The following is a 21,241-nucleotide window of genomic DNA, read 5'->3' on the forward strand; positions in this document are numbered from 1 at the left end:
TCACAAAGAGTTGGACACGACTGAAGCGCCTTAGCACACATACATACACACGAAATTCATAAGTGTTAGTAAGTAAGTAAGTAAAGTCAGTCAGTCGTGTCCGACTCTTTGTGACCCCATGGGCTGCAGCCCACCAGGCTCCTCAGTCCATGGGATTCTCCAAACAGGAATACTGGAGTGGGTTGCCATTTCCTTCTCCAGAGGATCTTCCCGACCCAGGGATCGAACCCGGGTCTCCCGCATTGGAGGCGGACGCTTTAACCTCTGAGCCACCAGGGAAGCCCTGTGTGTATAAATATGTATATGTCAGTGAGGTTATTCCTATGCAGCCCTTTCAGGGTTCTTTCTAGACATCCCCCTTTCCATGTTTGCATATCACTTCTCTAACTGTGAGACACTTGACTGCGATTAGCCTCGATTTATTCATTTATTTGCTCAATGTAACCAGTCTCTTAGCCACACCAGCTGCCTTCTCTGCCCACTGCCCCTGCACGTACCCCACCTCCTCAGCCACTGGGCATACCAACACCTCTACAAAGCCCTCCACACACCCCACTTCTTCAAACACCAGGCATGCCTATACTTCTGAAAAATACTGGTTTATGTATTATCAAGTCCCACCTTTTTTCTTCTTTTTAATTGATGTTTTAATGTGAACGCCACTTAAGATGTACTACCTGCTTTCCTGAGGTGGCTGAGTACTAGCGTCTCCCCATGGTTATCACTTGCATCCCCAGATGCTATTAAGTGAATGGAGCTAGAATCGTTAGAACAACGCACCCCCATAGGCCTCCTCTTCTCCACCACCTGCACTTCCTCTGTACCTCCCCGACCCTAGGCAGCAACTCCCAGGGAAGTGGCCCTTCTAAGTAAGGGCCTCTCTGCCTCTTGAGAGCCAACCAGCCCCCTTGCAGGGACCCTGAGGCCTTTCACAGCTCACCCCTCCTGGGTCCTTCTCCATCAATCTGGAGGGTGATCCCCACTACCCACTCCTCTTTCTCATCCTCACAGACCCAGCACTGAAGAATCCAAACCATGTCAAACCCAGAAGGGTGTGGGAGAAAGCATAAAGGACACACAGGTCTTCCTTGACAAAAGGAGCTCCTTCCTTAGCTTGAAAGTCAAAGTGTTTTTTATGAATGAGCTGGAAGCTTCAGAAAGATGGCAGCAGCAAAAGCAAGAAATGGAAGGTTCTGGAATCAGAATCTAAGGGCAGGGGTAGGCACATTGGGCTACTGTACACAGAATAGCCAGAAGGGTCCCTCCTTTCCCAACAAGCTACCCTGCAAGCAGAAGTCACCCTCCAGGCAGGACCTGCCTTCCCGACACACACCAGGGCAGGACCACAGGGGTCCTCCAGTCCTCCGGATATACTGGGCCCCGGTCCACTGTTCCTGGCCAGACTGAGAGCACACATGCAGCGCAAGACCATCCTCTGTACAGGAAGCCTTGAAGGCAGATCCAGCCCCGGCTCCCACAGGGTCTCCCAGCCACACACGGCCAGGAAGGGAAGTCAGAGTCTCCTGAGTCTCTTGCATTGGTAGGCAGATTCTTAACCACCGCACCACCTGGGAAGCCCTTACATGGAATATTACTCAGCCATAAAAAAGAATGAAATAATGCCATCTGCAGCAACATGGACGGACCTAGAGATTATCATAAGTCAGAAAGAGAAAGAAAAATACCATACGGTATCACTTATATACGGAATCTAAAATATGACACAAATCAACACATCTACAAAAGACTCACAGATATAGACAAAAGACTTGTGGTTGCCAAAGGGGGAGGTGGGGTAGAGGAGGGAAAAATTGGGAACTTGGAATTAGCACAAGCAAACTAGTATACACAGAATGGATAAACAAGGTCCTATTGTATAGCACAGAGAACTATAGTCTATTTCCTGGGATAAACCATAATGGAAAAGAATATGAAAAAGAATATATCCACGTGCATAACTGAGTCACTTGGTTGTACAAAAGAAATTAACACTGAAAACAAAACACTGAAGCATCAGATTGGGTCTCAAGCCTGCCAGCTTTCTCAGGGAATCGACACCACTGGCTCTCTCTGACCTTCAGACTCAAAGGGAACAACACCCTGAGCTCTCCTGGGTTCTTAATCTCACTGACTCACCTGAAGATCTTAGGACTTGTCAGCCTCCATAATCCATAATAAGCCAGCTCTTTGTAATGAATCACTTTATCTGCGCGCACACACACACCCTATTGCTTCTATTTTTCTGGAAAACCCTGACTAGTACAGTGGCTCAGAGAGGGGCAGTGACTTGACCCAAGCTCCTCAGCATTGCAGAGGAAGACACAGGCACCCGGCTTCCAAGCACAGCCTCCTCCTACTCCCCCTAGCCCCAGTTCACAAGGACTGGGACCCTCGCTACAGAACAGCAGCCCCTAACGGCTTCAGCCAAGGTGGGTCCTACCCAGACAGACTGGACGTCCACTCAGGAGGCCAGGATGGAGCACGTGTGTGCAGAGTCACAAAGACCTGGGTTGAAAATCCAGCTCCTCTGCAGACTAGCTCTGTGGCCTCAGCACTTTGCCACACCTCTCAAAGCCTCGGTGAGCACCTCTGTAAAATGGGAATCCTATCAGCACAAAACTGTTGGAGGATTAAACAAGACACTGGTAGTCCAGTAACCAGCACAGGGCCTAGTCCATCAGTGAATCCCAGGGGGTGTTCTTTCTCTTCCCTACTCTGCTCTTGTTTTGTTGTTGTTATTTAGCCACTAAGTCATGTCTGACTCTTGTGCGACCCTGTGGACTGTAGCCTGCCAGGCTCCTCTTTTCATGGGATTTCCAGGCAAGGATACTGGAGCGGGTTGCGATTTCCTTCTCAAGGGAATCTTTCCAACCCAGAGATCAAACTCAGGTCTCTTGCATTGCAGGCAGATTCTTTGCCACTGAGCCACAGGGGAAACTCCTACTCTGTTAATTCTCCCTTAATCTCACCAGGTGATTGAGAACCATTGACCTGGGGCAGTGGTGAAAATCTGTTAAGTCCATTAAAGTCACCTGAAAAGGCTTTGAAACATACCAAGGTCAGGTCTGCGCTGCTCTAGCGCCTCTAGTTTTTAACCCCGTATCCCCCAAGGAGGATACTCAAGTGCAGTCAGGGTGAGAACGTCTATGCAATCAGCAGAATTTCTCACCCTTCATGCTCCCAGAAAACTAAGCTGGAAGGACTCATAAGGGGGTCTGGGGCTGGGCATGGGACCAGTCAAAGGCAGCTCCCTATCCCTTCATGGCCTGATCTCTCTGTCCTGTGACTGCCAAGGCAAAACTCTCCTCCTCTGCGTCCCTGGAGGGGCTGAGCCTCATGACCTGGGTGGCACTCCTAGTGGAGATATTGAACAGCAAACCTGCCTGATGCCTCCCAGGTTCAGTTCCTTCATCTGCAGGGTGGGGAAGCATAAACTCACAGGAGAAAAACCCCAGCACAGCTCCCAGCTCCAGGACCACGTCTAAAGTTCAAGGCTTTCCATCACCCAGCCGCTTCCCGCATCTCCAGTCTCCTGCCTTCCCACCTGCACACATGCTACCCACTCTGCCTAGAATGTGCTCCTCACCTTTGCTGCCTGAAAACTCCTACTCATACTTCAAAGCCCTACTCAACTGTCATCCCCCGCTTGGCAGACTCCTGTAAATCAGGGTTCTCAGAGACCACAAAAGCCCAATTCAAGCTTCACGATGCAGAAAAGTGATGTCTTTGGCTTTCCCACCTGGTATCCAGTCATTCCTCTCCTGCTCTTGATGCCAGCTTCCACCTTGTCTTCATTCTCCAGTGGGCTCACTCCATGTGGTGACCAGGTGGCCATCAGTGTCTCCAGCCTCCCGGCCCACTATTGAGCAGCCCTAGCAACATGGGAGCATCCCTGACCCAGTAGTAGTTCCAGGCCAAGGCCCGAGGTTGCTTTCACTGGCCTGGCTTGGGTCCCATACTTCTCTTGGAACCCAGTCATTGGTATCAGAAATGTTCTGATGGGCCAAACAGGCTGGAGGTGGCGTGTGCTCAGCCTCGGAGCCGGAGGATGAGTTGGGCCCACCTCCAACCAAATGCAGGGAGAGCAGGAGCTGTGATTCCCGAAGGGATTCTGGGAGCAAATACCAGATGGAGGAACAGGAACTCGGAAACTTGGTAAAGTCAGCCTGCAGCCTCCGGCCTGCCAGAGGCAGGAGCCCTCCTCTCCACTCTGGAGAGCTCCGAGTGCCCCCACATCAGAGCACAGCAGTTACCGCGTGGACTTGGCTTTGCAACCGTGGCTGCAGAACGGAGCTCTGTGAGGCAGAAGCAGAAGCCTAGACATGTCTAAAGCAACCAGCGAGACGGCAAATCTCTGACAGCTGAGCAGGTTTCTCCTTGACTGGGGAATTAAGCTCTCTGGGGCCAGGCAGACTCTGTATGGAGAACACCTGTGAAAGGTGGACACTCTGGATGGTGGGAAGGAAGTCAGGGAGAAGAGAGAGCAAAATGGCTCCTTTGGATAAAATCAGGACTTTGGGAGCCCAGTAAGGAGCTGGTGGGAAGTCCTGAGATGGAGGGGAGGAGAGAAAGCTGGGGAACACCTTGGGAGGCAGACTTGAGGCCACTAGGCAGCCAGTGTCTCCCAGAGGCTGGAAGAAGACAGAGCGTTAAGAGTTAAGGCTAGGCTGGGCTGGGCAGACCATCCCCCTTCTAACTCCTTCAGGTTTTCAGTGAAAGTGAAAGTTGCTCAGTCATATCCGACTCTTTGGGACCCCATGGAATTCTCCAGGCCAGAATACTGGAGTGGGTAGCCTTTCCCTTCTCCAAGGGATCTTTCCGACCCAGGAATCAAACCAGGGTCTCCTGCATTGCAGGTAGATTCTTTACCAACTGAGCTAGGTTTTCAGTAATCATCTGCTAATACCCCACAGCCTGTGCTGCCAGCTGATAAATCAAGGGAAAATTCCAGATTCTTTGGTAGACTCCATACAGGGCAGAGAAAAGAAACCAGGTCGTGAAGGAGAGGTGTAGCAAAAGCAAGACTTCCATGGAAATGTTCTAAATGCCACTGAATTACACACTTTAAAATAGTTAGAATGGTAAATTTTATGTGTATTTTGTCACAATCTTTTTAAATTTTAATTGAAGGAAAATTGCTTTACAATGTTGTGATGGTTTCTGCCATACAACTACACAAATCAGTCAGAATTGTATAACTATATCACCTCCCTGATATAATTTCAAATAAGAACTGACTCATTTGAAAACACCCTGATGTTGGGAAAGACTGAAGGTGGGAGGAGAAGGGGACGACATAGGATGAGACAGTTGGATGGCTTCACCGACTCAATGGAAATGAGTTTGAGTAAACTCCGGGAGTTGGTGATGGACAGGGAGGCCTGGCCTGCTGCAGTCCATGGGGTCACAAACAGTCAGACATGCCTGAACGACTGAACTGAACTGAATCACCTTCTTGAACCTCCCTCCCAAACCTCCCTCCCCTTCCCAATCCCACCCCTTTAGATCATCACAGTCTTTTTTAAAAATGGCAATGATCTACATCAGTGGTACCCAACCTTTTTGGCACCAAGGACTGGTTTCATGGGAGACGATTTTTCCACGGACCTGGAAGAGGGGGTGGTTTGGGGATGATTCAAGTGTATTGCGTTTACTGGGCACTTCTATCATCATAACATCAGCTCCACCTAAGATCATCAGGCATTAGATCCCAGAAGCTGGGAGGCCCCTGACTACATGGTCGGGGGCAGGGAGATGGAGCAGAGGAGAATTCAGTAGACAGAGGGAACCAAAGCTAGACACAGCACGTGGACGCAGTGTGGGGAAGGAGAGGGTGGGACGAACCACAAGATTAGGATTGCCGTGTATACACTACCATGTGTAAAACAGGTAGCTAGTGGGAAGCTGCTGTATAGCACAGGGAGCCCAGCTCTGTGCTCTGTGATGACCTAGAGGGCTGGGATGGGAGTAGGGTGGGAGGGAGGCCCAAGAGGGAGAGGATATGTGTATACACACATATATATAGCTGATTCACTTCAATGTACAGCAGAAACTAACACAACATTGTAAAGCAATAAAATATAAAACAAACCAAAAAGCGAGAGGTCCCAGAAGAGAAACCTGGGCATGGGATGGGGGCTTCAGTCAACCCACCACCGCGCACACACTTGACTTGGAACCAGCTTTCTTAACTGTTAAGGAGAAGGGCGCTATCACATGGCTCAAACACAGGCATTGCTTGGCTGTCACGTGGTTCCGTTCCACTAGCTTTGAGCTGATGGTAAACCTAATGCCGTATCTTATTGATTCCAAGATGCCCACCTTTCCACGGTTTCACAACCCTGAAACTGGAGTGCACCTTACAATCAGCAGTACAGACAGCTAGCGGCATTCTTTGTCAGCACCTGAAATGGCAACGCTTCTTACCATCATCATTAGATCTCGGGTTCTGTGGAATCCCGTCAAGAAGGAGAACAGGAGCCACGTGGTCTGTTTTCTCTGTGGTCTGTTTCAGGGAAGGGAACTTGGACAGATCCGCATCCTCAGAGCACAGGCGCACGCTGACTGTAATACTGGGGGGGCATCACCTCCATCAGCCTGCTGTCCCACCACTTCTATTTTATTAAGCCTGACCCCGGCCTGCACAGCTGGGAAAGACGTGTCTCAGAAACGGAAATGAGTTTCTCAGATGTGCGATGTTTGCAGAGGAAGTGAAACGTGGTGTTTACTCCATGAGCCCTGCATCCTGCAATTAGGAGGTGCCCGTGACCCTCGGAGGGCCACACCAGACTCAAGGCCCCTCCAGGGCTGGGACATGATGTCTTTGTGTGTGGGGGGGTGGGACAGTTAGCAATCACCTTGGAAATGCTTTGCCCTCCCTCTAAGGAAGTGCTGTTTTACCTTAAGGTCAGCAAATCCAGGCTCCTTCCCCAGGTGCCTTGGGGCTCCCTCCCTGTCCACGCTCCACCTGCCGGTGAACCCTCGGGCCCAGCCTCTCTCATTCTGGCCGCACACCTGAGACGCCACTGGGAGGAGAACAACTGGGATCTCATTAGGGCCCAGGAGACTACAGCTGAGCCCAGCCCTCGGCAGCAGGCAACGTGGTGTGGCTTAAGCACCAGGGACATACGTCCCCTCCCCCTTCCCTTCTCCTCCCACCCCTCTGAGTTGTCACATGTTGATGTATGGCAAAAACCATCACAATATTGTAAAGTAGTTATCCACTAATTGAAAAAAATAAAATATATTTAAATGTATATATATATATAAAGAATCAGAGACAGAGTAGCCTAATAAAATATCTGGGTGTCCTACAACTTGATTTGCTAAATCTGGCAACCTTAATGAACTGAAAAAGTAAAAGTGTTAGTTGTTCAATTGTATCCTACTCCTTGGGACCCCATGGACTGTAGCCCACCAGGCTCCTCTGTCCATGGGATTCTCCAGGCAAGAATACTGGAGTGGGTAACTATTCTCTTCTCCAGGGGATCTTCCCAATCCAGGGATCAAACCAGGTCTCCTGCATCGGGGGCAGATTCTTCACTGTCTGAACCACCAGGAAAGCACAGGGGCAACACAAAAGCCAGAATCTCTGGACCCCTGTGGCCAGCACAGAGGCTCCAGGTAAGGGAGACAGTTTTTCTCCAGCTCCTTCACACATCCGTCCCATTCACCTTTCTGCTCTGAGCCTCGAAAGCTGCTCTTTCAAACCTGAGGATTCAGCTGTGAGCCTGGCAGGGCCTAGTTTAAGGGCACATGGGTTGGCAGAATAATGGCCCTGAAAGACAACCAGGTCCTGACACCCAGTACCTGTGAATGTTACCTTCTATGGCTTAAGGCAGGGGTCCACACCTCCAGATCTCATACCTGATGATCTGAGGTGCAGCAGGGAATATTATATTCCCCGATGCTGGGAAAGACTGAGGGCAAGAGGAGAAGGGGGCGACAGAGGATGAGATGGTTGGATGGCATCAATGACTCAACGGACATGAGCTTGCACAGACTCAGGGAGATGGTGAATGACAGGGAAACCTGGCATGCTGCAGTCCATGGGGTTGCAAGAGTCGGACATGACTTAGCAACTGAACAACAACAAAACATATATATATATTTACATAGGATAAAAATATATTTAATTGTATAATATAAATATAATATAAAATAATATACTACTGATGTACTAATAATAGAAATAAAGTACACAATAAATGTAATGTGCTCGAATCATCTCAAAACCACGCTTCCATCCCTGGGCCCACGGAAAAATTGTCTTCCGTGAAACTGGTCCCTGGGGCCTAAAAGGTTGGGGACCACTGGCATAAGAGACTTTGCAGATGTGATTAAGAATTTTGAGATCATCATTATCCAGCATGGACTCCAAATGCAGTCCTCATATAAGAGAGGAGCAAAGACTTGACGTCAGAGGAAGTAGGAGGTGTGACCACAAACCAAAGCAAGAAATTGGAGTGATGAGAGGAAGGGGTCACAAACCGAGGCATGCAAGAGGCTTCCACAGGCTAGAGGCAGCAAGGAAACCCATCCTCCCCTAGAGTGTCAGGAGGAAGGGAGAAACCAGTTGAATCTAGCTCAGTGAGACCATTTCAGACTTCCGGGCTCCAGAACTGTGAGGAGGTTAATTGGTATTGTTTTAAGCCACTTAGTGTAATTTGTCATCAGCCCCACAGGGCTCATGCTCAGAAGGGCCCCGTGCTTGGTTTAATGCTCTGCTGGTGCAGTCCTGAAATTCTAATTTTTGAACAAGGGACCTCGCATTTTCATTTTGCACCAGGCCCCGCAGTAGCTGGTCCTGGGGCCTGGTACACCTGCAGCTTCCACCCTTACCCCCAACTAAACCCAACACACCACCTGGAACATCAGTGTGACTCCAGAATGGGGCAGAACAGCCTTATTTTCATATCAAAGCAATCAGACACATTATAGGAGAGCGTGAGAAAGTCACACAAATTTAAAAGGTAAAATGAGAGACTCTCAATTTTTTTTAACGTCAGGAAGTTTGCACACAAGCGTGTGTGTGCGTTGTCGCTTCAGTTGTGTCTGACTCTTTGCAACCCTATACACTGTAGGCTTCCAGACTCCTCTGTCCATGGGATTCTCCAGGCAAGAATACTGGAGTGGGTTGCCATGCCCTCCTCCAGGGGATCTTCCCAATCCAAGGATCAAACCCATGTCTCCTGTGGCTCCTGCATTACAGGCGATTCTTTACCACTGAGCCACTGGGGGAGTCTATCGGGAAGGTTACTCCTGGCCAAATGCTCAGGCTCTCAAGGGTTAAGTGGCTGTCAGGGATGGCCACCCCAGAGCAGCCCCAGTATTTCTCCCTCAACCCAGTGCACTCTACAATGCCACCAGCTCCAGAAGTTTCTGAGCACTGATCACAGACGGTTAGAGATCCATTTCTCAGCCTACCCTCTCAAAACCTCCCTGGGCTCTCCAGCCTCCCTCACTGCTCCTGTCCCTAATATGCACAGTGCTGTGGGCATACATGGGGCACAGACCCTGTCTGGGACTTATTAGTCAGCAGTTCCAGCCTGAGCTCCAGGGTCACGGTCCTAGCTTGTCCAGCTGGTACTGGAATAAGATTGCATGGGCTTTGGAATCAGATAGTTGAGGGTTCAAATTTTGACCCCACCAAGGACCAGGAATGATTCTTGCAGTCTTTTAACTACCACCAAAGCACCTGCTATAAGTCAAGAGCTGTTCTAGATACTGGTGATACAACCGCATGTTGGATTGTATGTTTTCAACTTGGCATAATTGCCATCTCCTTCTGCTCTACAAAGGGAAAGACAAGAACCATATTTCCCAGAATCTCCTCCCCTGTATATTTCTGGGTTTGAGGCTGTCAATGAGACAGATTCAAAGTGGTAGATGTGAAGCTTGTGGCAACTTCCAGGTGTTAGTCACTCAGTCCTTTCCAATTCTCTGGGACCCCAGGGACTTTAGCCCATCAGACTCCTCTGTGCATGGAATTCTCCAAGTAAGAATACTGGAGTGGGTTGCCATTCCCTTATCCAGTGTATCTTCCTGACCCAGGGATTGAACCCAGGTCTCCTGCATTGCAGGCAGATTCTTTACCATCTGAGCCACCAGGGAAGCCTACTTGCAGGCAAGTGTGCTAGCCAGCAGCAGCTTCCTGGAAATTCTTTAAGATTCACAGCAGCTTCTGGGCAGACTCTTGAAAAAACTACTTTCCTTGTTGCAACAGACTGAAATCATTGACAACCAATTCCAGTATTTCTCAAAATTCACAGTGGCCTCTTGGAGAGCTCTTGAAAACCATCCACTTTTCCTCTCCCCATCTCTGGCTCCCCACCCCATCCTAACTCCCATCACCCTTCCAATAATTGTGAGTCTCCAATTCCACGAATTAAAACCCTTCCAAAGTGGAATCCATAGAGTAGTGTTTATTTTCCTGACCAAACCACAGCTGAAAAACAACAGCCCACAAATCAAAGAACCTGTCCTTGGGAGAACTTATACTTCTAGTGGGCAGAGTCAGGTCGCAAACAATGAAAGGCAAAAATAAGGGTAGGTTACGGTACTCAGAGGGGCCCTTCTGGAGGCACTGACTTTTGAGCTGAGACCAAAAATGAGCTGAAGGGAACCACCTGGGAAAGTGCAGGAGAAATTTCCAGAGAGGGAACAGCAAGTAGAAAAAGCCTGGATGTGGGAATGAAGGTAGCATATCCAAGAAAGAGCAAGAGTCCCTCACTGCTAATCAAATTAGGAGCTACCACTAACGCTACCTCTACTTGTCTGAGAACCTGTTACTGTCTGCAGGGATCTTACTTAGCGCTTTGGTGACTGGACTATTGTCCATCTATTAATATTTCAACTACAATATAAGTCTAAGGGGTCTTGTCTTGTTCAACACTCCATCTCTAGCACCTGGCACAATACCTGACCACTGGACATTTAATATTTGGTGAATGAACCAACAGGTGAATGAAGTGTGATAAATATCATATTACAGATGGGTTCACAGTATAATGGAAACTCCAAGAAGGGACCATGAACCCTGCAGGGGCTGGGTGCTGGACCGGGAAGTTGTTTATTGCCGACATCTTACTGACAAAGGTGTTTCTTACCTCTGATAAAAGAGAACTAGACTGCCTATCCACAGGCCTTTGGTTTTTAACTTCTAGCTCTGCTTATCCCAGGACCATACTGGGTTTGGTTCAGTCTGGTGGGGCCATTTTTCTGGGTGCTAAGCGGAAAAGCAGTTTCAAGGCCTAATTATTCCTTGTCCTCACACAGTCTAGTTCTCTCATGAACAGAAATCAGCGAAGCTTCAAAATCAGAAATGCCTCCAGATAGATGTATGGGGAGAAGAGGTTTGCTGGGGAAGACATTCGTGTTTGCGTTGACACAGATCTGCTTGCATGGCAGTTGATACATCAACATTTGTTAAAGCCCGCAACGTTCATCCACTTAGGTTGCCATGGTGACACCCACTATTCAGGATGGGATCAAGAGATGCAGCAACTGAAACTGACCGCAGTCAGATTACTAAAGTCTCATCCTTCTTCATGGTCCTTCCCTTCTCTCTGCTCCTTCAACCATGGTTTCCCATGACAGTTGAGGCAGAGAGCAAGTGTTTGATAAAGTGACCTCTTTGAAACACAAATCTAATCACTTTGGTCCCCGACATGATTAAACCAGTCAGGGGCTCCTCTGCTTTTCAATTAAATTCCAAACTCCTGTGTTCTGTGAGACTCTGCGTAAGTTTCCCTGATGACAGCAACAGTTCACTGCCCCCAGGTGAAGTCAGTCACCCCGGATACTCCCTCCCAGGACTCAAGGTTTTCCACTCCAGCACAGCCTATAGTGTATAATGACACATTCATTATACACTACACATTCATTTGTTTACCATCTGCCTCTCCCACTTAATTATAAACTCTTTAACGCCAAAGTCTTTCTATTTGTTAACTCTAATAATCCATCGCCTAGCGCAGTACCTGGCATGTAATAGGTACTCAACAAATATCTGCTATTAAGCTATCTGACACTCATCTCCACTCAAAGGCTTTCCTGGTGGCTTGCCAGAATTCCATGGACGAGGAACCTGGGGGGGCTACAGTCACTGGGGTGTCGCAAAGAGTCAGACACGACTGAGTGACTAACACTTTCACTTTCCACTTGAAGGAAGGAGATTGAGAAGCACCACTCAAGAGTTCAGTTCAGTTCAGTCCCTCAGTCGTGTCCGACTCTTTGCGACCCCATCAATCGCAGCACGCCAGGCCTCCCTGTCCATCACCAACTCCCGGAGTTCACTCAGACTCATATCCATCGAGTCAGTGATGCCATCCAGCCATCTCATCCTCTGTCGTCCCCTTCTCCTCCTGCCCCCAATCCCTCCCAGCATCAGAGTCTTTTCCAATGAGTCAACTCTTCCCATGAGGTGGCCAAAGTACTGGAGCTTCAGCTTTAGCATCATTCCTTCCAAAGAAATCCCAGGGTTGATCTCCTTCAGAATGGACTGGTTGGATCTCCTTGCAGTCCAAGGGACTCTCAAGAGTCTTCTCCAACACCACAGTTCAAAACCATCAATTCTTTGGCGCTCAGCCTTCTTCACAGTCCAACTCTCACATCCATACATGACCACTGGGAAAACCATAGCCTTGACTAGACGGACCTTTGTTGGCAGAGTAATGTCTCTGCTTTTGAATATACTATCTATGTTGGTCATAACTTTCCTTCCAAGGAGTAAGTGTCTTTTAATTTCATGGCTGCAGTCACCATATGCAGTGATTTTGGAGCCCCCAAAAATAAAGTCTGATACTGTTTCCACATCTATTTCCCATGAAGTGATGGGACCAGATGCCATGATCTTCATTTTCTGAATGTTGAGCTTTAAGCCAACTTTTTCACTCTCCTCTTTCCCTTTCATCAAGAGGCTTTTTAGCTCCTCTTCACTTTCTGCCATAAGGGTGGTGTCATCTGCATATCTGAGGTTATTGATATTTCTCCTGGCAATCTTGATTCCAGTCCAGCGTTTCTAATGATGTACTCTGCATATAAGTTAAATAAGCAAGGTGACAATATACAGCCTTGGCGTACCCCTTTTCCTATTTGGAACCAGTCTGTTGTTCCATGTCCCTTTCCAACTGCTGCTTCCTGACCTGCATGCATATTTCTCAAGAGGCAGGTCAGGTGGTCTGGTATTCCCATCTCTCTCAGAATTTTCCACAGTTTATTGTGATCCACACAGTGAAAGGCTTTGGCATAGTCAATAAAGCAGAAATAGATGTTTTTCTGGAACTCTCTTGCTTTTTCCATGATCCAGCAGACGTTGGCAATTTGATCTCTGGTTCCTCTGCCTTTTCTAAAACCAGCTTGAACATCAGGGAGTTCACGGTTCACGTATTGCTGAAGCCTGGCTTGGAGAATTTTGAGCATTACTTTACTAGCATGTGAGATGAGTGCAATTGTGCAGTAGTTTGAGCATTCTTTGGCATTGTCTTTCTTTGGGATTGGAATGAAAACTGACTTCTTCCAGTCCTGTGGCCACTGCTGAGTTTTCCAAATTTGCTGGCATATTGAGTGCAGCACTTTCACAGCATCATCTTTCAGGATTTGAAATAGCTCCACTGGAATTCCATCACCTCCACTAGCTTTGTTCGTAGTGATGCTTTCTAAGGCCCACTTGACTTCACTTTCCAAGATGTCTGGCTCTAGATTAGTGATCACATCATCATGATTATCTGGGTCGTGAAGATCTTTTTTGTACAGTTCTTCCGTGTATTCTTGCCACCTCTTCTTAATATCTTCTGTTTCTGTTAGGTCCATACCATTTCTGCCCTTTATCGAGCCCATCTTTGCATGAAATGTTCCCTTGGTATCTCTAATTTTCTTAAAGAGATCTCTAGTCTTTCCCATTCTGTTGTTTTCCTCGATTTCTTTGCATTGATCGCTGAAGAAGGCTTTCTTATCTCATCTTGCTATTCTTTGGAACGCTGCATTCAGATGCTTATATCTTTCCTTTTCTCCTTTGCTTTTCGCTTCTCTTCTTTTCACAGCTATTTGTAAGGCCTCCCCAGACAGCCATTTTGCTTTTTTGCATTTCTTTTCCATGGGGATGGTCTTGATCCCTGTCTCCTGTACAATGTCACGAACCTCATTCCATAGTTCATCAGGCATTCTGTCTATCAGATCTAGGCCCTTAAATCTATTTCTCACTTCCACTGTATAATCATAAGGGATTTGATTTAGGTCGTACCTGAATGGTCTCGTGGTTTTCCCTACTTTCTTCCATTTGAGTTTGAATTTGGTAATAAGGAGGTTCATGATCTGAGCCACAGTCAGCTCCTGGTCTTGTTTTTGTTGACTGTATAGAGCTTCTACATCTTTGGCTGCAAAAAATATAATCTGATTTTGGTGTTGACCATCTGGTGATGTCCATGTGTAGAGTCTTCTCTTGTGTTGTTGGAAGAGGGTGTTTGCTATGACCAGTGCATTTTCTTGGCAAAAGTCTATTAGTCTTTGCCCTGCTTCATTACGCATTCCAAGGCCAAATTTGCCTGTTAGTCCAGGTGTTTCTTGACTTGCTACTTTTGCATTCCAGTCCCCTGTAATGAAAAGGACATCTTTTGGGGGTGTTAGTTCTAAAAGGTCTTGTAGGTCTTCATAAAACCATTCAACTTCAGCTTCTTCAGCGTTACTGGTTGGGGCATAGACTTGGATAATTGTGATATTGAAAACCCAAGGGTGGAGGGAGGGAAAACCTGAAGTGGGGGAATCAAAGACCTTCAGAGGGCCCCAGCTCAGTCCATGCAGAGGAGATAAAGCAAGAGTCCTGGCAGGTGGTCCCCATCCCTGGGGAGGCTGCTGCTATCACCTTGGGACAGACCTCCCCAAGTTGGTCCTTCTTCCCCTGGTCTCTAGAGTTGGGGAACAGCTGCCTATAGTTAGAAACAAGGCAGAAAACTCACTCCCAGGTTAATTCCCTAGTACTTGGGAAGTACAGTCATTCCCCATGACTTTTTCATCTTAATAATAACGCATTTACTAGCACATGCAATATGCCAGAAACTGTGCTGAGAGCACTTTACAAGAATATCTTCTTTAATCCACACAACAGTTCTCTGAAGTTGAGATCACTGTCATCCCTATTTTTCAGATGAGGATGCTAAGAAAATTACCCAAAGTCATAGAGCTACTAAATTGGAAAAGCTTGAGGTCTTAATCATTACGTGTGAGGCCACCTCTCCTTAAATCTAACCTGTATCCCCTTCCAACCAGCCTCTTGCCTCTCTGTGAGGCAGAGAAAAAGCCTGAAGTTCCATCGACTAGGCAAAGGGTTAGTTGAGGGGTGAGGAGGGGAAGGGCAGAGGGCACAGCTGAAGAGACTGGGAGTTCACCCTTACTGAGAGGAGGTTTGTAATTCTGTGGGAGAGTTTGGGGATGAATTAGGATGATTGAAAGAATATTAAGCAAACTGGAGAACAACAACAAAAAAAGCTGGAAGTATTAGGTATTAAATGGTAGCTGCCATAACAGACACATCTTAAAATCTCAGCAGCTTAACACACAAAGGTTTATGTCTCATCTGTGTCACAGGCTGAAACTGGTTGGCAGCTCTCCTCCAGGTGGGGACTCAGGAGCCCAGCCCCGCTTCCGTCTTGCAGTGCCACCATTTCAGGGCCCTCCGCTCCAGCTTCCTGGAGGGGAGGGTCAGGGAGTGGAGAAGGCCTAGGGCTGCCTGGGGCTGATGAGGGCTGCATCACTTCCCCTTGCATTCCCATTGGCCAGAACTTAGTCACATGGTCCCAGCTGAACCACAGAGGAGGCTGGAAGATGTCTTCTCCTGCTTTCCCAGGAAAAGGAAATAGGGGGTGAACACATAACATTGTTTCTACTATATCATATAAGAAATAAGATGTAAGAATTGCACCTCATGTAACTCAACCATGGAAAGTATTTACATAGTCACGGTAAGGCAAAACCCAGATACTGGTTCAACCAAAAATCACAATATAACTATATTCACAGTAAGGCAAACACTAGATATTGGTCCAACCAAAAATCACAGTATAACTGAATTAAGAGCGTGAAGAGAGCAGTGGTTGTAGAGGGAGTTGTCAGGCTGGAAAAGGAGAGCAAAATCTATTTAAGTAGGAGGTCAGTAGATAATGTAGAAAAAAAATCTTAGTTGAGAATATATTTCATAATACATGTAAGTCAAACCATCATGGTGTATACTTGAAAGTTATACAATGATGCATGTCAATTAGATCACAATAAAACTGGGGTGTAGGGGAGAGAAACAGCATTATAAACAGATTTTTTAAAAATACAGTAGAAAATGCCCAAAGGAAGACTTAGGGTTTACGATGTTTGACTCTAGAGAGTTGGATTCTGGCACTGGGTGTGATACTTTCCAATTTTTATTTTTTAACCACGTACTCATGTTACCTTGATAAAAATAAAAAATTATTTTTTAGGGACTTCCCTGGTGGTCCAATGATCAAGACTCTGCATTTCCGCTGTGCAGGGCATGGGTTCAATCACTGGTTGGGGATCCCACATGCCACACTAAGGTGTTGTGAGCGGCGCACTGCAGCCAAAAAATTAATGATAATTTTGGGAGGAAGGAGAAAACAAAGAAAGGTAATACTATTGCCTCTCTAGTGAGTAGAGGGCAAGGACAAACACCAGGTATGACACACAGAGGAGACACAAAACAGAAACCCAGAAGCATGGGCCTAGCGAAAGGCACACTGTGTCTCAGTCTTGCCACATCGTGGAGAAGTATGCTTGGGCGGGACGTGGCCGGAGCACCGCAGGCTGTCCTCCAGGGGAGGGACCCTGCATTGATTAAGTGGGCTGACTTAGGCTATCGAAACACCCCCAAAATCACAGTGGCTTCACACAACACAAGTTTCTTTCTCACGCTTGTTCGTATCCCATGAGGACCGGGGAGTGGCAGGGCCCTGCTCCCTTCAAGCATGTGGGTACCGAGCGGGAGGAGGCTGCCCTATTCTGGAGCTTCTCCACGGGCCACCCAGCCTCCTTAGCTGCCATGCACCTGCTGGTGGGTGCCTCCCCCAAGAAGAGACACGTGTCCTTCCCTCTCACAGCCCACTGACCAGAACCACACGGCCCCGCCCAACTGAGTGCCCAGAGGGCAGGAAAACTAGACACAGTGCACACTTGTTGTGTCTACATGCATCGTAATTTCCTGTCACCAGGAAAATTTTAGAGGAGTTGGGGGTGGGGGGCCCCCTGACGGGGTTGGCAGCTCCAGGCTTTGCAATCAGAGTGACAGCCTTCCACCAGGGTCAAGCTAAGGACACACTTATTGGTAGTCTACAATACAGAGTCTGTAATCTGCATTGGAAATTCCTATTCCATGAAATGGGTTATTATTTTGAAGCACTAGGGAAATGGAGGAGAAAGGTTGCAGAGCTCAATTATCTAATCCATTTCCCCGCCTCTTAGTAGGACCTCATCAAACCAGCCTCAAGGAGCACAACGCAACCGAAGAAGGAAAATGAGACGTGACTTTAAACCACAGGCAGAGCTCCTTCCCAAGACCCACCAGGTCAAGGCCAACTTCCCTCTCATTTCTTTCACAGGTGACACAAAACCTATGTGAACCAGTCACTTCATCAACAAGCACCCTCATCTCACCTTTGCGCTGCTCCAGAAGTCCACCTTGGCCTGGGTGAACAGAGTCTCCACTGTCCTGTTCTGGAGTTTTATTCTAGATACTTCTCCATGTGTGGAATATGCAAAGTCTGTTGTTACCACATTGGCCCAAGGCGTCCAAGACAAGGAAGCATTCAATCCTGGTCTGTTTCCATCAATGTTAAAGATTATTCCTAGAGTCATGTGTCTTAGGGAAGTGGTAGCAACAGCAATGATAAAAAGAACAATGGCCAACATTTATTGAGTGTGCCCGGCACAGACTGTTTATTTAACTCCTTTAGTCCTCCCAACAGCCCAGAAAGGCAAGAATTTATATCACCCCCATTTGCAAGAGATTTAGGAATTTCCCTAGGTATACACAACTAGTCAGTGGAAAAGCTAGGATCTGAACCCATACATTCTGGCGCCAGACCCAGAGTTGCGAGTTTTACAAAATTTAAGTTTAAATTCTGTCTCTGCCACTTCACACATGCATGTTGTTTTAGTCGTGTTCAGACTAAGTCGAATTAGTCCTGTCTCTTTGCGACCCCAAGGACTGTAGCCCGCCCAGGCTCCAGGCAAGAATACTGGAGTGGTTTGCCATGCCCTCCTCACACATGACATTAATCACTTCTTATCTTTGAACCTCAGCTTCTCCCTAAAAAAAAGCCTCAGTTTCTCCTAAAATGGGCGCGAGGCGGGGGGCGGGTGTTAAAAATTTACTTCTCTAGAGGTGGTTGAAGATTAAATAAAATACCCTGGAGATTCTCGAAGCAGTCCTGGCTGGTGAAGGAGAGCAGGGCGAGCCCCTTTGGAGATGTGTTTGAGCCAAAGCTGCGCTAGAAAGAGGGCTCGATCGACTTTTGGAGAGGTCCCATCACCCCCCTCCCCCAACTATGTTTTTCATCCATAAATTAGAGACCAGTAGCCTTGCAATTGCACAGATACAGAGTAGGTGCTAGAACAACTTCACCCTTTCTCTCCCCTCTGACCGTTGGGCATTTGGGTCATTTCCAGGTTCTCACTGTTATAAACACTCAGCCTCACAGGATTTTTGCCCAGGCCTGTGCCTAGCTCCGCCTCTGGCATTTCTCCCCACTTTCTGAGTCAGACCTTTGGAGGTGCCTAAGTGGGGCTGGCCAAGGAGCCCTCGCCTGGGACAGCCCTCGCCCTGGGACTGGAAAGGGCAAAGACTCAGATGCCAGCCTCCCAGCACCAGCTGGGGCTCAGTCTGTCTGTGTCTAAGGACCATCACCCTGCCCGGGATCATGCCTTATAAAAGGGACTCCAAGCAAATTCATTTCTGTTTACCCATATCCACTTTAATATTAGTCATTGCTCAGCTTTCACGCCCCACGGCCATCATCCATCTCAGTGGACACAAGCTATTACCTGCCAGAACCACAGGCCAGAGTAAGAGCTCACCACCTCTGGATGCCCAAGTACAGCCATCACACCATTTTATGGCTTTTAACTTATTTAAATACCTATGAAGAATCAGAGACTCCTAGAGCCAAGAATTCAAACTAAGTTTTGGACCCCAAACAAGAAAGAACCAAGGGGGTTCCCTGGTGGCTCAGTGGTAAAGAAGCTGCCTGCCAGTGCAGGAGACATGGCTTTGATCCCTGGTCCAGGAAGATCCCACATGCCATGGGGCAACTAAGCCACAAATACTGACCCTGTGCTCCAGAGCCCAGAGACTGTAACTACTGTGCTTCACAAGAGAAGCCTCCACAACGAGCAGCCCAAGCAGCAACGAAGACCCAGGACTGCCAAAAAGAAATAAATAAGTAAAATTATTTTTTAAAAAAGAAAGAACCAAGTTGATTCTCTGAACCCTGAATGAAAATCCTTTTTCCTGAACTACAAATCAAAGCCAAATCTTCCCAGGAAATATCCAATGAACTATTTTGATCTAAATCATGAGCTGAGCCTCAGTTTCTCTATCTGTACAATAAGGTTAAAAAGTACTCAGTCCATATGGGCTGCTGTAACAAGAATACCAACAGAAATGTATTTCTCAGAGTTCTAGAGGCTGGGAAGTCCAAGATCAAGGCTCTGGGAGACTCAATGTCAAATCCTACATGTTATTCAGGGCCCAGTTCAAATGTTATCTCCTCCGTGAAGTCTTCCATATTAATTATGGTAACAATAACCCCAAACCATCAGTGACTTATTGTAATAGAAGTCTACTTTTTGCTCAAGTAACAGACCGAGGTAGGTATTCTTGGTTGGCAGGTGCCCTCCCTCCTTGGAAAGAACTTCCTGCTGTCTGGAGATTCTGCCTTGGCATCCTCTTCTTCCAGCCAAGAAAGGACCAAGGAGACAAGCCACACTCATCCTTAAAAAAAAAAAAAACTCCAGACTGGAACTTCCCTGGTGGTCCAGTGGTTAAGAATCTGCCTGCCAAGGCAGGGGACATGGGTTCGATCCCTGGTCCAAGAAGATTCCACATGTTGCGGGGCAACCAAGCCCACACGCTCTAGAGCCGGTGCTCCACACCAAGAGAAGCCACCGCAAGGAGAAGCCCTCCCTCGCCGCAACTAGAGCAAGCCATGCGCAGCAATGAAGACTCAGCGTAGCCAAAAATAAATAATTTAAATAAGCCAATAAATAAAGCTCCAGCCTGGAAGTGCCTCAGGTTTCATTGACAGGAGGAAATGGCAGCCCTGGGCTTTACCCTGTGGAGCAGGAAGCACACATTTCTCGTGGAGAATCAGGCCTCACTCTGCCCTTCCTAACCTGCGCCGCCGCCCTGCCCAGCCCCGCCCTCCATCCCAGGCGGCCCTCCCTCTCTGGTCCTCACTGCACTTCGCCTGCTCTCAGGCGGTTTCTCACACCAAAACCAACAGTGCGTGGTGGCTCATGCCGTATGTGCCTGTCTCCTCGCCCTGATGGCAGGACCTTGCCTTCCACCTGTTCTTCCTCACGGCACTTTGGACAGTGCCTGGCACACACCAGGGCACAGGATTGGCACCTGTTATGTCAGAGCACTCTGTTTTCTTTCTACTTTCCTGGGTTTCATGCGAGGTCGCTTCAGTTGTGTCTGACTCTTTGTGACCCCGTGGACTGTAGCCTGTCAGGCTTCTCCAACCATGGGACTCTCCAGGCAAGAATACTGGAGTGGGGCTGTCACTCCCTTCTCCAGGGAATCTTCCTGACCCAGGGATTGAACCTGTGTCTCCTGCATTGAAGGCAGATTCTTTACCGTCTGAGCCACCAGGGAAGCCACTTCCCTGGGTTATTTCTCTCTAGATGACTAGTACTAACTCTTAGTATCCAATCTCCTCCTGCCTCAGACAGGGCTGGAAGCACAATTTGCTTCGCTCTACAGCTATAATAGGAAGTTAGATAGAACTTTCCTGTTGTCTCAATTTTTCAGTTAAAGACTAAAAGCAGAATGATAGATAACATATATCCCCACATTTTAAGGAATAATGTTTTTTCTAAAGAAGACATACATATGGCCAACAGGCACATGGAAAGATGTTCAACGCCATTAATCAGCAGAGAAATGTAAATTAAAACCACAATGAGATGTCACCTGTCAGAGTGCTAGCATCAAAAAGACCACAAATAACAAATGTTG

The 21,241-nt window shown here is 47.6% G+C and overlaps 1 non-coding gene across 1 annotated transcript; it reads right to left on the reverse strand.

The window, feature by feature from the left end:
- Positions 1-207: 207 nt before the first annotated feature.
- On the reverse strand, positions 208-279 carry TRNAW-CCA. The gene has a single exon. It is a non-coding gene; the product is annotated as a tRNA-Trp (tRNA).
- Between the last annotated feature and the right edge of the window lie 20,962 nt (positions 280-21,241).

The sequence above is a fragment of the Oryx dammah genome, unplaced genomic scaffold (assembly GCF_014754425.2).
Source record: "Oryx dammah isolate SB20612 unplaced genomic scaffold, SCBI_Odam_1.1 HiC_scaffold_8, whole genome shotgun sequence".
NCBI lineage: Eukaryota > Metazoa > Chordata > Mammalia > Artiodactyla > Bovidae > Oryx > Oryx dammah.